Raw genomic sequence first — 16444 nt, 5'->3', positions numbered from 1 at the left:
TTCATACAATCAGCCTGTTGAGAAAGCCGTTCCAATGGTCATAGAGATTGGTGTAACCAATCATATATTCCAGTCTATATCTCCAAACACATCGATAAATGTTCTCTGTTGCATAACCTCACCAAATGAAATTGTTACCTTGCAACAGAAAAAAAGGGCTCACTAATCACCATTGGAAGAGAACAGTGACACTCACAAGAATTGGATAAGGAAGGAGGTGATTGGATCTCCTCTGTAGGCAGAAGTTCAAGGTCTCACTGAAAGTACATTTCTCATAAGAGTAATAGAGTCATACAGCATGAAAACAGCTACTTCGTGCAACTAGTCCATGCCAACCATATTCACAAACTAACCTAATCCCACATGCCTGTTTTGACCCATATCCCTCCAACCCTTTCCTGTTCATGTACTTCTCCAAATGTCTTTCAAATATAGCTGTACTTCCACTCACCACTTTCTCTGGCAGTTCATTTCACACATGAACCACTCACTGTGTAAAAAATGTTGCCCTTCACATCCTTTTTAAAACTTTCTACTCTCGCCTTAAAAATGTGCCCCCTAATTTTGAACTACCCACGCTAGGGAAAAGATCCTTGCTATTCATCTCATCTGTACCGCTCATGATTTATATATGTCTATAAGGTCACCCCTCAACCTCTTACACTCCAGAGAAAAAAGTCCCAGCCTCTCTAGGTTATTTTTGTAATGTAAAGCCTCTATTCCCAGCAACATCCTGGTAAACCCTCTCTAATTTAATAATGTCTTTCCTAAAGCAGGGTGATCAAGCACACAGTACGCCAAAAGAGGTCTCACCAACATCCTGTACAACCTCAAAATGATGTACCAACTGTTATATTTAAAGCCCTGAACCATGAAGGCAAGTGTCCTAAATGCCTTCTTAATCTCCCTGCCTACCCTGTTATGCAAATTTCAAAGAAGTATGTACATGAACCCCTAGGTCTCTGTTCTACAACTATACCCAGGGCCCTCCCATTAATTACGTAAGTCCTGCCTTTGTTTTACCAAAGTACAATACCATCGTACAGTATATTTATCCAAAATTAAACTCAATCTGTCAATTGTCAGTCCATTGACTCAATTGATGAATATCTCTTTGTAATGTTAGATAACCTTCTTCCTTGTCCAATATTCCACCAATATTGGTGTCATCTACAAACTTACTAACTATGCCTCCTACATCTTCATCCAAATCACTTATATAAAGATAAAACAACAGTGAATTCTGTGGAACATTGCTGGTCATCTGGAGACTAAACTTCCAATGCACAAACAGTCCCATCGATTGGCGGATGAAAACATTGATTCAAGACACACAATGCTTTATCCCTGATAATATTTTTGGTGCTTGCAAAGACTTTACTCTTAATTACTTGAGACTTCATATTGGATCATTCTTGTGGGTGAACACACTTTTCACAGCATCTACCTTGTCCTTAGGGCTGGAGTAGATTTTGGCAATTTGCTCAGAGAAAGTTTAGTTGGTTAGATGACTAAAACATTGTCCAAAATAAAGTTAACAGTGTGGGTTCAGCCTCTTCCCCTTACCTGATCTTGTGGTATGCTCACTCTTGAGTTATGCATAACTATTGTCTCACTCTAATGGACAGAGATGCATATATGGACCTTATTATTATTACTTTCAATTACTGGCCTTATCTTATGTTTCCATCTTCAAAGGTAATGACGCATTTTTTTCCAAACTACTTTTAAACTTCCTTTGCAAAAGAGGAACAAGTGAATACATAACTGTATGGGGACCTGTACTCCACAAGCAAAGTATTAGTTTTCTATTGGAGTTTGAGGTGGAAATCACTGGACCATCTGGTGTACTTAGAAATTACCAACATACACACACCCTATACCTTTCACTCCTAATAGATCATGTCCCTTAACTGAATAAAATAATACATTCATCAGAATTAATGTTTTGGAACTTTTTTTTAAATGAAAGACTATTTTTCTTTTCCTAGAATTTCTTATTTCTGGGGGAGTCTAAATGGTTTCTTAGAAATTAAAATCCATTTAACTCCTTGCAAAGTTTCAAACCTAACATGTCTGCAAAGAATTAGTGGGAGTTCCTGGATCTTGAATACTGCTTCAGTCAAATTGTAATTTAATTTTGCAGTCATTTAAAACTTGAACCAATCACAGAACTTTGAATACTCTATTCATAAGAAACCAGCAAACTTTGCCATCGAAATAACCTTTTCACAAGTTTCCAAAGTAGAATTTTTTTTAAACAGTTTCACAGTTAACAGTTGTCCTGATCAGTAAGATTCTTCCGCCAAAGTTACCTCAGCCAAATGGGGGGAGCCAAAAGGAATTTCCCAGTTTTAAAAAATTGTAATTACAAAGCCTTTTTCACAATCCCTGAGTGTCTCAAAATGCTTTCCACCCAGTTAAGGACTTGTTGTCATGTAAGAAGCGTGGCAGTTAATTTGTACAAAGTAAACTCCACAAGTGATTAGATTGGATTAGATTAGATTAGACTGGATTAGATTACTTACAGTGTGGAAACAGACCCTTCACAAAAGTGATCTTGACCAGATTATCGTTTTTTTGTGTTGTTGATTGAATGACTTGTTAGGACACCAGAAATGATTCCTCTGCTTTTGTTCAATAGTGCCATGGGATCTTTTATCTACACCAATCAGGCAGACGAACCCTTCATTTAACATCTCATCAGAAAGACTGAATATTAAAAAAATGCAGCACCCCCTCAGTATTGCATTGGAATGAGAGATTTTAACTTTGTGCTTAGGTTTATGTTTGAAATTAATTTGAGGAATCAGGCAATGTGTGAAGTCAAAACAAAATATTTCAATTTTAGCACAATCCTCCATTCAACCTTAACTTACTGCACATCATTTCTCCATTAGGGGAATAAATTTTATCTGCCTTCTCCTCCCAAAGGTGAAGTAAGGCGGCATGGTGGCTCAGTGGTTAGCACTGCTGCCTCACAGAGCCATATACCTGGGTTCAATTCCCGCCTGGGGCAACTCTCTGTGTGGAGTTTGCACATTCTCCCCGTATCTGCGTGGGTTTCCTCCGGGTTCTCCGGTTTCCTCCCACAGTCCAAAGATGTGCAGGTTAGGTGAATTGCCCATAGTGTTAGGTGCATTAGTCAGAGGGGAATGGGTCTGGCTGGGTTGCTGTTCGGAGGGTTGGTGCTGAAGGGCCTGTTTCCACACTGTAGGGAATCTAATCTAAACCCAGACAATCCACTGCAGTGTACTGGTTCAATGAGGGGAATACCATTTTCTTCTTCTGTCAGCTACTGCTGAATATTAATATGTGTCTTCCTCTGGAAGTACTGTCCTGCCATTGTGATGTAAATGATTATCACACAGATTCTGAGACCAAAGACTATTCCAAAAGGAGATAGTATTCTATAATAATTATATCACCCACAGCCAACAGAACACAGCCTCATTAAAGTTCCATTCAACCTCTGAAAGCCATGGAATCAAATGACCTTCAAGAGAGGAGGTCCCCAGAGTTCTTTCATTCATTGTATGGCAATATTCTACTGCTTTCCCTTTACTTAAATCCACTTTTGTGCAAAAGAGCTTCAAGCAAATCAATTGAAATGCAGAGGATAGATTAAGGAGAAATGCGTATGGAAAGAGAGCCACTGGTTCTGGGAGATAACCTACCTGCATTCCAGAAACTATGCAATCAGTTGCAGTTTAATGCTGTAAGATTAACAGTGGATTCAGGTGAATGGCAATGCTGAGGGCAAATGAAATTTTACTGAAATATTCCATTTCTAATTCAAAAATAACTGGAAAATTAACAATGTTTGCCTAATTCCTAAAATCTAATTACAGTTTTAATAATAACCAAAACTTGTCCACAAACAGCTGACACTTATCAACAGTTAATCATCAAAAGCACAAATCCCTGAAAATTGAATAGAAAAGGCATCAGCTGTGGTTCAGTGACAGTCATCGGACTTTATGTCAGAAAATTGTGGGTTTAAATGCTGATAATAAAACCTGAAGCATCTAACCTAGGCAGACACTCCAGCTCAAACCTGAGGAAGGGCTGCACTGTCATAGAACTTGCGTTTGGAGCAGAACTTAATCCCACATCTTGTCTGACAATGCAAGTTAATGTAAAGTGCCACTGCATTATTTCAAAGAGGAGCACGTGACTTATTCTTGATGCTCTGGCAAATATTTATCAGTTTGCAAATGTCTTTAAAGCAGATGCAAAAGTAATATAATGCAGACACTGGAGATCAAAACTAAAAGCTGGAAATACTCAGCAGGTCTTGCACATCAGTAGTAAGGAGGATAGTAAGACCAGGATGTTCCAAGTGCCAACAATGAGAGTTGGATAGCCACTGCAATTGAAAATTTCACTGATTTGACAGTGCTGTGCATTTCTTCCAAGCCCAGCTGGCACAGCAATACAAAGTGCACAGTATCTCAGGAGACTCCATTAGAATGGATTGGTGTTAGTTGAGACAGGACACTTCCCTCTTGTATACCACTCACTGCTATGAGTAAGCTTCAATTCCAATCTGAACAGTAATCAATGGGTGAGTGAATAGAATGAGTGGCCAAGTGGGTTAATGGGGGTGGGTAAGTGGTTAAGTGGGCCAATGATTAGATGAGTAGGGGGTAATTAAGCGAGTAGATGAGGAGGTGAGTGAGTGGTTAGATGAGACAGTGGCTAGAAGGGTAGGTAGTTTCTGGGGTGGGTAGGTAAGGGGCTAAGTGGACAGGGTAATTGACCTGTGTAGGTGGGATTAGGCTATGAGAGGTTTTCAAGTTGGGGTTGGGTAGTCAGGTAGTTGGAAGGCGTAGTCAGGTCTGGTTGGGCTGTAGTCAGTTTGGGTCAGGAGGCCAGTTGGATGGTTATGGATTAGTTAATAATGTCTGGTCAGAAGAGGTGTCAAGGGAACTGGGGTAGTCCAGTCAGAGGGGTAGTTGAAGCCAAGAAGGTAATCACATCAGGAGGATACTTGAGGGGAGGAATCAGTGGGTACATAGAACATAGAACATAGAACATTACAGCGCAGTACAGGCCCTTCGGCCCTCAATGTTGCGCCGCCCTGTCATACTAATCTGAAGCCCATCCCACCTACACTATTCCATGTACGTCCATACGCCTGTCCAATGACGACTTAAATGTACTTAAACTTGGCGAATCTACTACCGTTGCAGGCAAAGCATTCCATACCCTTACTACTATCTGAGTAAAGAAGCTACCTCTGACACCTGTCTTATACCTATCTTCCCTCACATTAAAGTTGTGTCCCTCATGTTTGCCATCCTCATACTTGGAAAAAGGCTCTCCCTGTCCACCCTATCTAACCCTCTGATTATCTTGTATGTCTCTATTAGGTCACCTCTCAGGCTTCTTCTCTCTAACGAGCCCTCAGCCTTTCCTCATAAGACATTCCTTCCATACCAGGCAACATTCTAGTAAATCTCCTCTGCACCCTTTCCAAAGCTTCCACATCCTTCTTATAATGTGGTGACTAGAACTGTACTCAATACTCCAAGTGTGGCTGTACTAGAGCTTTGTACAGTTGCAGCATAACCTCCTGGTTTTGGAACTCAATCCCTCTATTAATAAAGGTCAAAACACTGTATGCCTTCTTAACAACCCTGTCAATCTGGGTGGCAACTTTCAGGGATCTGTGTACATGGACACCGCGATCTCTCTGCTCATCTGCACTCCTAAGAATCTTACCATTAGTCCATTAGTCCATTAGATTACTTACAGTGTGGAAACAGGCCCTTTGGCCCAACAAGTCCACACCGACTCGCCAAAGCGCAACCCACCCATACCCCTACATATACCCCTTACCTAACACTACGGGCAATTTAGCATGGCCAATTCACCTGACCCACACATCTTTGGACTGTGGGAGGAAACCGGAGCACCCAGAGGAAACCCGCGCAGACATGGGGAGAACGTGCAAACTCCACACAGTCAGTCGCCTGAGGCGGGAATTGAACCCGGGTCTCTGGCGCTGTGAGGCAGCAGCTAACCACTGTGCCACCGTGCCGCCCACAAAGTCCAGTACTTTGCATTCCGATTACTCTGTCCAAAGTGTATCACCTCACACTTGTCCACATTAAACTCCATTTGCCACCTCTCAGCCCAGCTCTGCATCCTATCTATGTCTCTCTGCAACCTACTACATCCTTCGTCACTATCCACAACTCCACCGACCTTAGTGTCATCCGCAAATTTACTAACCCATCCTTCTAAGCCCTCTTCCAAGTCGTTTATAAAAATGACGAACAGCAGTGGACCCAACACCGACCCTTGCGGTATGCCACTAGTAACTGTTCACCAAGATGAACCTGTTCCATCAACTACAACTCTCTGTTTTCTTTCAGCAAGCCAATTACTGATCCAAACTGCTATGTCTCCCACAATCCCATTCTTCAGGATTTTGTATAATAGCCTACTGTGGGGAACCTTATCGAACGCCTTGCTGAAATCCATATACACCACATCAACCGGTTTACTCTCATCTACCTGTTTGTTCACTTTGTCAAAAAGCTCAATAAGATTCATTAGGCACGACCTACCCTTCACAAAACTGTGCTGACTGTCCCTGATCAGATTATTCTTTTCTACATGGTTATAAATCCTATCTCTTATAACCTTTTCCAACACTTTACCGACAATAAAGTGAGACTCACTGGTCTAAGATTACCAAGGTTGTTTCTACTACCCTTTTTGAACAAGGGAACCACATTTGCTATCCTCCAGTCCTCAGGCACTATTCCTGTAGACAATGATGATTTGAAGATCACTGACCCATGGACTGTAGAGGACACAGACCTTTAAAGTACCTATTGCATTGTCCCCTGTTTGTGCTGCAGTTCCCTGCCATAGACACTGCTGGACAACGCATTGACACTTTTAGACACAGAGATTACAAAACAATTGAGATGTTACATAAAGTGACCAGTGTGACCCAATGCCATGTGTACATGTTGTTTCTCCAGTTTCCACATGGTTCTCAGCACAGACCTCCATCCATGAAACTCATCGGTGGCCATGACATGATGTGAAAGGGTACAACAATGCCTTTCAGCTCTGCATAGAGAAACTAACAACCAGATGTAAACTTATAGTTCATACATTTATACAAATATGCACCATCATTTACAAGCCAGTGCCACCAAAGTATTCTCATTCAGTCTTCTTCATTCTCCTCTCCCTCCCAGTATGTCCGAGTGTACTCACTGGTCCTGCAGCTGCTCTGGAAGATGCCGACTTGATGGTGCAGCCCACTGGCCCTGGCCCAGCTGGGTGACTTGTGTTTGGATTGGCCAGACATGCTGAGGGTCTTCTTGCCTGAGATGAATTGACCCTACTAATTGTGAACTACCAAGGGTTGGAGGAGGAGCAGGTAGGGTGAAACTGAGTGTCCAGCCACCTCTGGAGCTGTGTGTGTGTGTGTGTGTGTGTGTGTGTGTGTAGGGGGAGCTGTGTGTGGTTCCCCCTCTGTCTAGGTCTCTCTTACCAACCAGTCCATGGAGGCTGACATGATACACTGCACTGACACAGCTCTTTGCCACGCCCCTCCGTGTACATATGAACAGAGTCCCTGACTGCTGACATCGCAGGGTCTTCTCCTGCTTGGAGTGCAGCAGTTACATGGTCATTGGTTGTCCTTGCAAGCGCCAGTGACTGGTGGTTTGCAAGAGGTAGCCTTTCTGAGGCTCCCTCAGAGTCCTCAATACTCTCGCCCTCAGAGGTCAAAGAGGTGACTTCTGAGAGAGCTGGGTATTTCCTTACAGAGCAAGTGGAGATGCTGGCTATGTACCTGCAAAACACGAGAGAGAGAAAACATCACAGTCAGTGATGAAAGGTGGTGTGCAATGATTACGACTGACAGTGAGCACACTATGTTACACTAGAATGAAGAGTGGTCCTTACATTTGGTGGGAAAAAGATGTCTCATCATCCCCACACAGTTGGGGGGTCTCAGTCTTCTCCTGCAAAGACAATGATTCTCTCTCTCTTCTCATATGGGATGAAGACCCTAATGTCAAACCCCTTCACCCACCACCCTGCATGTATGAGCTTGCTCTGGTCTATTATGGCTGTGTTCTGTTGTAATGAGAGAAAGGGAGGGTTTGAGTGAGGGGAAAGGGGGTGGGAGAGCTGTTAATGCTGGTGCAGGTGTCTGAGGGAGTGAGGAGGTACAACAGAGAACGTGCAATGTTAGTGATGAGTAGGGGGAGCAATGAGAGTGAGGGAGAGAACATGTGGTAGGCAATGCAGAGCATGTATTTGTAGAGCATGAGCCTTGGTGAGAAGTGGGTGCAGTAAAGCAGAGGTATAATGTGTGTGAGGTAGTTGAAAGGAGTTTGGCACTTACCCTGACACAGCAGAGAAGGACATTCACCTTCCAATAGCATTGCTGGCTTCCCCTTTGACAACAAGTTCAGATTTTGTCTGTTAAAAAGCAGGGCAGCTTGGGAAGGCCTGTCTAGGAACACAGGAGCCTTTTAAAGGTGACACAGAGGCAAGGGATACCAGCCTTTCAGTGAATATCAGCTGAGAGGTGAGTTGTTGTGGAAATGGCATGTGGTAAAAAGAACCAGAATTGGACGTGGGAGATGCCATAGGAATGAGGAAGGTAATTATTGCAGCACACTTGGTAAGATATAGTAAAGAACTCACTAGACCTCCAGAATTTCAGTGCAACTTGGATTTAGTCAAAAACTAAGATTTAGCCCATTAATTCAGTTCCTCTTGAGATCTACTGATTTTTTCCCACCGTTTTCTATTTTCATTTCATTAAAACAGATGATCTGGTGGTTAAAACATTATTGCTCATAGAACCTTGCTGTGCATAAAATGGAACCATATCTTTAGTACAACAACAAATTTATTTCGAAGGTGCTTAATTAGTTTGAATGCACTTTGGTTGTAACAGGTATTACATAAATGCAAGCCTTTCTTTCAATTAACAAACACAAATGTCAGCAAACGCAAACAGAAACAATTTGTTTCTCAGTCTACATTTTAAACATTTTGTATGGCACTGTTCCCACGTATCGATACCCAATATTACCTTAATTATCCCGACATGTACAACACTTTTCACATGAGACATGAGTTCAAATTCTACCACACCTTTGGCAAGATATGATTTCAGTTAATTCAATAAGTTGGAAGTAAAAAGCTAGTACCAGCAATGGTGACTATGAAACTACTGAACAGTCATTAAACCAACCTAGTTCATTAATATCCCGAGAGCCCAAGAACTGCTGAGGTTAAAAATGTCAACTCGCTACCAACATATCATAGGCAATTAGGCACATGTAATAAATACTGGCCCAATGAATACCTGAATAAGTAAAAAAACACTGTCTTTTTTTATTCTTTGAATATTATTTTGTAACGGTCTTGTACAACTGAGGTGATTTCAGAGGTAAGAGTCAACCACATTACTGTGATCTAGGGTCAAACATTAGTCAGAACCAGTAAGGATGGCAAGTTTCCTTTCATTGAAATGAAAATGTGGAAGATAGAAAGGTAATACCTGATTTTGATCCAGTTAATCGGTTTTCAATTATATCAACGTTTTGTTCTAAACCATCCCCAGATGTATTCATCCTGGGTCTCCCTTCTGCTTCTAGAAACACAGCTGGGTGTCTGGGTGTTATCTTCAATTCCCTTGACTCAATTTTCTTCATCATCCCCTCCATCACCATGAGGCAAACCCCAGCACATGGAATTTGCACCATTTACATTAATTAATACAAAAGAAATGAAAGGCATGGTTACATAATTCAATGTGATTAATACAATAGTGAAGAATGCACTATTCACAGAGATTGTGTGTGTGTTGCAAAGACTGTGTCTTTTTTCGGTATATTTAATTGTGGACTGAAACGTGAAAAGATTTGAGGATAGCTGAGGATTGTTGCATGTTTTGAAAGCAAGTAACATGACACTCATAGCAAGCATTGCTTACATAGCTGCTTGAAGTAACTGAAGTTTAGTCTGGAGCCAGAGAGTTATGTGCAAATGGAGCTCTGGTTAGCAACAAGTATTTTACTATGGACTAGTGACCAGTTATTAGTAACAAAGGTCTTCACCAGGCAACAGCTATGTGATTGGTTTTCAGCTTGTTGTACAAATTACAGAGAGGTCTTTGGACCACAACCATCTTAGGAGCTCTCTCTTTGTTCTCAGCAGTAAACCACTTTAAACCTGTTTATCTTTCCTGCAGCAATTGCTCTAAGCTGTTGTTTTTAATTAATAAGTCAGAGACCCTTTAATTAGTGAAGCATCCATCTTGTGCCTTTTGCAAATCAATGGATCCATCCAGGAAAGGACACATGCTAAGCAGCATTCTGACCCACACAAGAGTCATAAGAATTATCTTCTGATGTTGTGAATCACAATAAGTAAACTGCTTTCCTACTGTCCCCTCTATCCATAACACTCATGTTTTCTTTTTTCAGTTTGTGTCTGTGTGTGTCTAAAGGAAAGTGTATAAGGGAATTAGACTGCTAATTAGTAGTTAACTGCTGATAATTCATAACTGTTTACCTGCAGCTACAATCTAATTACTTGTAATAAATAATATTTTTTGTTGAGTACAAAGACTCAGACCATGTTTACTGTTAACCTTGGTCTAGAAGACAGGTAAATCGGGGGAAATTTTGTGTATTATTAAAAACATCACTTTTTTGGCAACTCCATGGAAAGCAAAGCTTGATTTCCAATGAACAGTGAGTGGTATTGGCTTACACAAGAAACTCAACTCTTAATTCCCTAAAGCCTGTCCACTATCTACAAGGCATATCTCAGGAGAGTGATGGAATATCTCAATTTATTTGGGTGAGTGTGGATCCAACAACCTGCAATCTTAACTTCATCCGAGGACAATGCAACCTGCTTGATCAGCATACCACTCACCTCTTTCAACCTTCACTCCCTCCAGCAGTGTGCACCATCTAAAAGATGCAATGCAGGAGAAGTAGCCTTTCAACATCCATCCTGACAAGTCCCTTCAGAATATTACACGTTTCAATAAGGTCACCACTCATTCGTCTAAATTTGAATGGTTACACTCCTAGTGCGTCCAACCTTTTCTTTTAAGGTAACCATTCCTTTGGCATGTGATTTTTTTTCTGAACTGCATCTAATATATTTACTTATTTTCTTAACTAATGAGACTAAAACTGTACATAATATTCAAGTGTATTTTCATCAAAGCAGAATTATCATGGTACATTCAGGCCACCATGTATACATTGGCTCTCTGAGCATTTTGACCTTGTGTCAATCTCCTGCCTTTTCCCCTTAACACTGAATATTGTTTCTCTATAAATAATCATCCAATACCTTCTTGAATACTTCCTTTGAACCTGACTCCACCACTTTTCTAGGCAATGCACTCCATACGAAAACTACTCTCTGTGTGAAAAAAGCTTTCTTATCACCTTACATTTGCTTCATTCACAAAATATTTTAAAACTCTGCCCTTTGGTTTTTTTAAATCTGTCAATGAGTGGGAACAGTTTTTTTAGGCACTCTGTTCAAACCCTTCATGATTTTCAAAACTTCTATCAAATTTACTTTTAGTCTTCTCCCCTCCAGGAAAACAATCCTAGTTTTTTGAATCTACCCTTATGTGTCTCATCCCTGGAACCATTCTTGTAAATCTCTTCTGCTCTCTGTCCAGCACATTCACATTCTTCCCCTCATGTGATGTCCAGAACTGTACACAATACTCCAGTTAGGGTCTAACCAGTATCCTATATGTGTCAGGAGAACTTCCCTGCTCTTATATTCCTTAACCCTATTTATGAAACTAAGAATATTGATTGCTTCATGAACAGCTATCTTTACCCATCCTGCCACCTTCATGAGTTAAGTACAGGTAGCTCTCTTCCTGCACACTCTTTAGAATTATACCCGTTATTTCGTGCTATCACTCCATGTTCTTTGTATCAAAGTGCATCACTTCACAATTCTCCATATTGAATTTCATCTGCCACCTATTTGCCTGCTCTACCAACATACCAATGTCCTTTTGAAGTCCTCTACTGTCCTCCTGACAGTTTACAACTCTCCTGAGTTTTGTATTATCCACAACCTTTGAAATTGTTCCCGGCACACCAAGATCATGAATAACAAGGGTTCAAACCAACCCTGAGAGAACTGCAAGGTAATCCTTTGCCAGCCTGAAGAATACACATTAATCATTATTCTCTGTAACTTATCCCCAGCTGATTTTTTTTATCCACTTACTACTGTCCCTTTTATTCCATGACAATAACTTTCCTCACAAGTCTGTTGTATGGCACTATATCAAAAACCTTTTCTTGAAAATCCACGTAACTAACATCAACAGTCTTTCCCTCATCAATCTTCTGTTACCAAATCAATCAACTCTAGCAAGTTAGTTTACACATGATTTTCCCTTAACAAATCCATGCTGACTCTTCTAAACTCATCCATATTTTTCCACGTGACAATTAATCCTATTCCAAAGAATTGCTTTCAGAACATTTCCTCACTTCCATAGTTAAACTGAATAGTCTGTAATTGTTGAATCACTCTCTGCAACCTTTCTTGTACAAGTGGGCCAAATTTCACAACTATTTTCTTGATCAAATTCTTGTCACAACTGTCGCAAAACATCTTCACTTTTATATTTCATACCCCTTGCAATAAATGATGACATTCCATTTGACTTTCCAATCACTTGCTGTTCTTGAATCCTAATATTGTGTGATTCATGTTACCAGGACCTCCAGATTCCTCTGTACTTCAAAGTCAGACCCATCGGGCCATAAAACACAGAGCAGAAATAGACCATTCAGCCCACCAGGTCTGTTTCCCCATTCAATGAGATCATGGATGGCTTGCTAATCCTCAGCTCCACATTCTTTCACGATACCTGTCCATTTAAGTAAGACACTGCTTTTCTATTGGTCTTGCCAAAGTGGACATGTTCATATTTTCCAACATTACAACTAAACTGCACAAACTTTTGCAAACTCTATGTTTTCTTCACAATGTAGTTTCATATCTATCTTTGTATCATTAGCAAATTCAGCAACTATTCATTTGGTCCCTTCATCCACCTCACTGAGATAAATTGCAAATAATTGAGATCCCAATATTGATCCATCCATTTGGCATACTGTTGGACACATCCTGCCAACCTGAAAGCAACCCAGTTATTCCTAAATTCTGCTTCCTTTTAACCAACCAGTCTATGATATGTTTCATAAAACTATATTGACTCTCCCTAATTACAGTAAGATTTTCTAAATGCTATAACTGCCTTAATAATTGCTTAACTAATGTTTGCCAACCAACAAGTAGTTTCCTGCTTTTTATCTCCCTCCTTGAATGGAGAAGTCACAATTTCCAATTCAACGGGACATTCCCAGAATCTAGGGAATTTTGGAAAATTAAAATCCAATGTATCCAATATCATAGCAGCTACTTCTTTGAATACTCTCGAATAAAATTGCACAGGACCAGGGAACTTGCCAATTTTTAGTTCTTAACAATTTTCTCAATATCCTTTCCCTAGTGATTATAATTGTGTTAAGTTCCTCACTCCATTTCGTGTTCTGGTTCACAATTACATCTGATTTTTTTGTATTCTTTACAGTGAAGAGAAATGCAAAACTAACTGTTAAATTCAACCCCATTTCCCCATTACTAATTCACCAATCTGGCTTTCTGGGGTACAATCCTCACATCACTCATACTTTTCCTTTTAAAGTACCCACAAAAACTCTAACTGTTGTTATATTTCTAGGTAACGTTTTGCCTTGTTCAAATTTCCCCTTCCCTAAGAATCTTATACAGGATAGTGATTACTTGCTGTCCTTCTCATCTTTGTGGGAGTATACTTCTCACTCTGATACTACTTAGAACGTTTTTTTTCTCCATGTAACTTTTCTGAGCGTTCTAAAATATCTCCTTAAATATCTGGCAGTGCTTTGCTACCTCACTCGCCACCTAGTTTCCCAATTCACCTTAGCCAGTTCTGTCTTCATGTTCTCATTAACGTTATTCTTATATTCTTATTCTTAACGTTATTCTGTCTTCTTATTTAACGTTAATACACCAGTGATGATCTGTTTCGCTCCCTAACAGCACTGTCGGCCCACATTATCTGGACTGTTTCAAGAAATGGGCTCGGTTTTTCAGCGGAACTGAGGGACGAGCAATTTCAGGCTGTTTTACTGACCAGATGTCCCAAACATTACTGGGGAATTGTTTATCTGTTTTAAACCCTTTTCATCAAAGGGATTAACCCGGTAATTTTCAATGGGTTAAGAGTGATAAAGCCGTCAGCAAAGTTTAATAATTAATTCCGAATGTTCCCAACACTAAGCCGTCTATGCAGACATAAAATAACACGACAGTTTATGAATGAAGCGGATCTGTGTAACACCTAGATTTGAAAAGGGAAAGAATCGAGTTGAATCCGTTCTTTATAAAACAAGTAAGATGAATTTGTTAAAGATGCGCAATAAAGATGCAATTCCTGAGTTCGGGAAATGGCACTCAGTACACCTCAAATCTGACAAAGAAGTTACAATTCAGAAAAAGGTCGAGACTGGGCGAGAGAGAAGCTGAGGGTCCAGTGACAATGTGAGTGCTCTAACTTCCGCAGTGGCCTCACTGTAGCCAGGGGTCGGGCCATCTCAACCCGGCCTTCCTGTATTCCTGAGCTGTGCACTCTGCACTTTCTGGGTCCAACATTTGTTTAGAGGAATTTAACTGAGATTTTTACTCACTATGAATGTTCGAAAAGAACGTTCCTCCAAAGCACAGTCGCGGCTGGAGTGACCAGGGGTCGGAGTGACCAGGGACTGGAGTGACCTGGGACTGGAGTGACCAGGAACTGTGTGACCAGGGACTGGAGTGACCAGGGGTCAGAGTGACCAGGGACTGGAGTGACCAGGGACTGGAGTGACCAGGGGTCAGAGTGACCAGGGACTGGAGTGACCAGGGACTGATGTGACCAGGGGTCAGAGTGACCAAGGGTTGGAGTGACCAGGAGTTGAAATGACCAGTGGTCAGAGTGACCAGGGCCTGGAATGACCAGTGGTCGGAGTGACCAGGGGTCAGAATGACCAGGGACTGGAGTGACCAGGGACTGGACTGACCAGGGGTCAGAGTGACCAGGGACTGGAGTGACCAGGGACTGGTGTGACCAGGGGTCAGAGTGACCAGGGGTTGGAGTGACCAGGAGTTGGAATGACCAGTGGTCAGAGTGACCAGGAACTGGAGTGACCAGTGGTTGGAGTGACCAGGGGCTGGTGTGACCAGGGACTGGAGTGACCAGGGGTTGGAGTGACCAGCTGTTGGAATGAACAGGGGTTGGAATGACCAGGGTTCGGAGTGACCAGGGGCTGGTGTGACCAGGGACTGAAGTGACCAGGAGTTGGTGTGTCAAGGGACTGGAGTGACCAGGGGCTGGAGTGACCAGGGACTGGACTGACCAGGGACTGGACTAACCAGGAGTTGGTGTGTCAAGGGACTGGAGTGACCAGGGGCCGGAGTGACCAGGGACTGGAGTGACCAGGGACTGGAATGACCAGGGGTTGGAGTGACCAGGGACTGGAGTGACCAGGGACTGGAATGACCAGGGACTGGAGTGACCAGGGACTGGAGTGACCAGGGATTGGAGTGACCTGGGACTGGAGTGACCCGGGGTTGGAGTGACCCGGGGTTGGAGTGACCAGGGACTGGAGTGACCAGGGGTTGGACTGACCAGGGATTGGAATGACCAAGGGTCAGAGTGACCAGGGACTGAAATGACCAGGGACTGGAGTGACCAGTGGTCAGAGTGACCAGGGGCTGGTGTGACCAGAGACTGGACTGACCAGGGGTTGGAGTGACCAGGGGTTGGAATGACCAGGGTTCGGAGTGACCAGGGGCTGGTATGACCAGAGGTCAGAGTGACCAGGAGTCTGAGTGACCAGGAATTGAAGTGCTGCAAATGTGTTGCTGGTCAAAGCACAGCAGGCCAGGCAGCATCTCAGGAATAGAGAATTCGACGTTTCGAGCATAAGCCCTTCCTGATGAAGGGCTTATGCTCGAAACGTCGAATTCTCTATTCCTGAGATGCTGCCTGGCCTGCTGTGCTTTGACCAGCAACACATTTGCAGCTGTGATCTCCAGCATCTGCAGACCTCATTTTTTACTCGAAGATTTTACAGGAATCGAAGTGACCAGGGTTTGGAGTGACCATGGTCGGTGTGACCAGGATTCAGAGTGACCAGAGGCTGGAGTGACCAAGGGTCGAAGTCACCAGTGACTGGAGTGACCAGGGGACTGGAATGACCAGGATTGGGAGTGACCAGGGACTGGAGTGACCAGGGGTTGAAGTGACCAGGGGTTGGAATGACCAGGGGACTGGAGTGACCAGGGGTCGGAGTGACCA

Source organism: Hemiscyllium ocellatum, chromosome 20, assembly GCF_020745735.1.
Source record: "Hemiscyllium ocellatum isolate sHemOce1 chromosome 20, sHemOce1.pat.X.cur, whole genome shotgun sequence".
NCBI lineage: Eukaryota > Metazoa > Chordata > Chondrichthyes > Orectolobiformes > Hemiscylliidae > Hemiscyllium > Hemiscyllium ocellatum.
The sequence above is the reverse complement of the archived record's forward strand: the minus strand, read 5'-3'. Positions refer to the sequence as shown.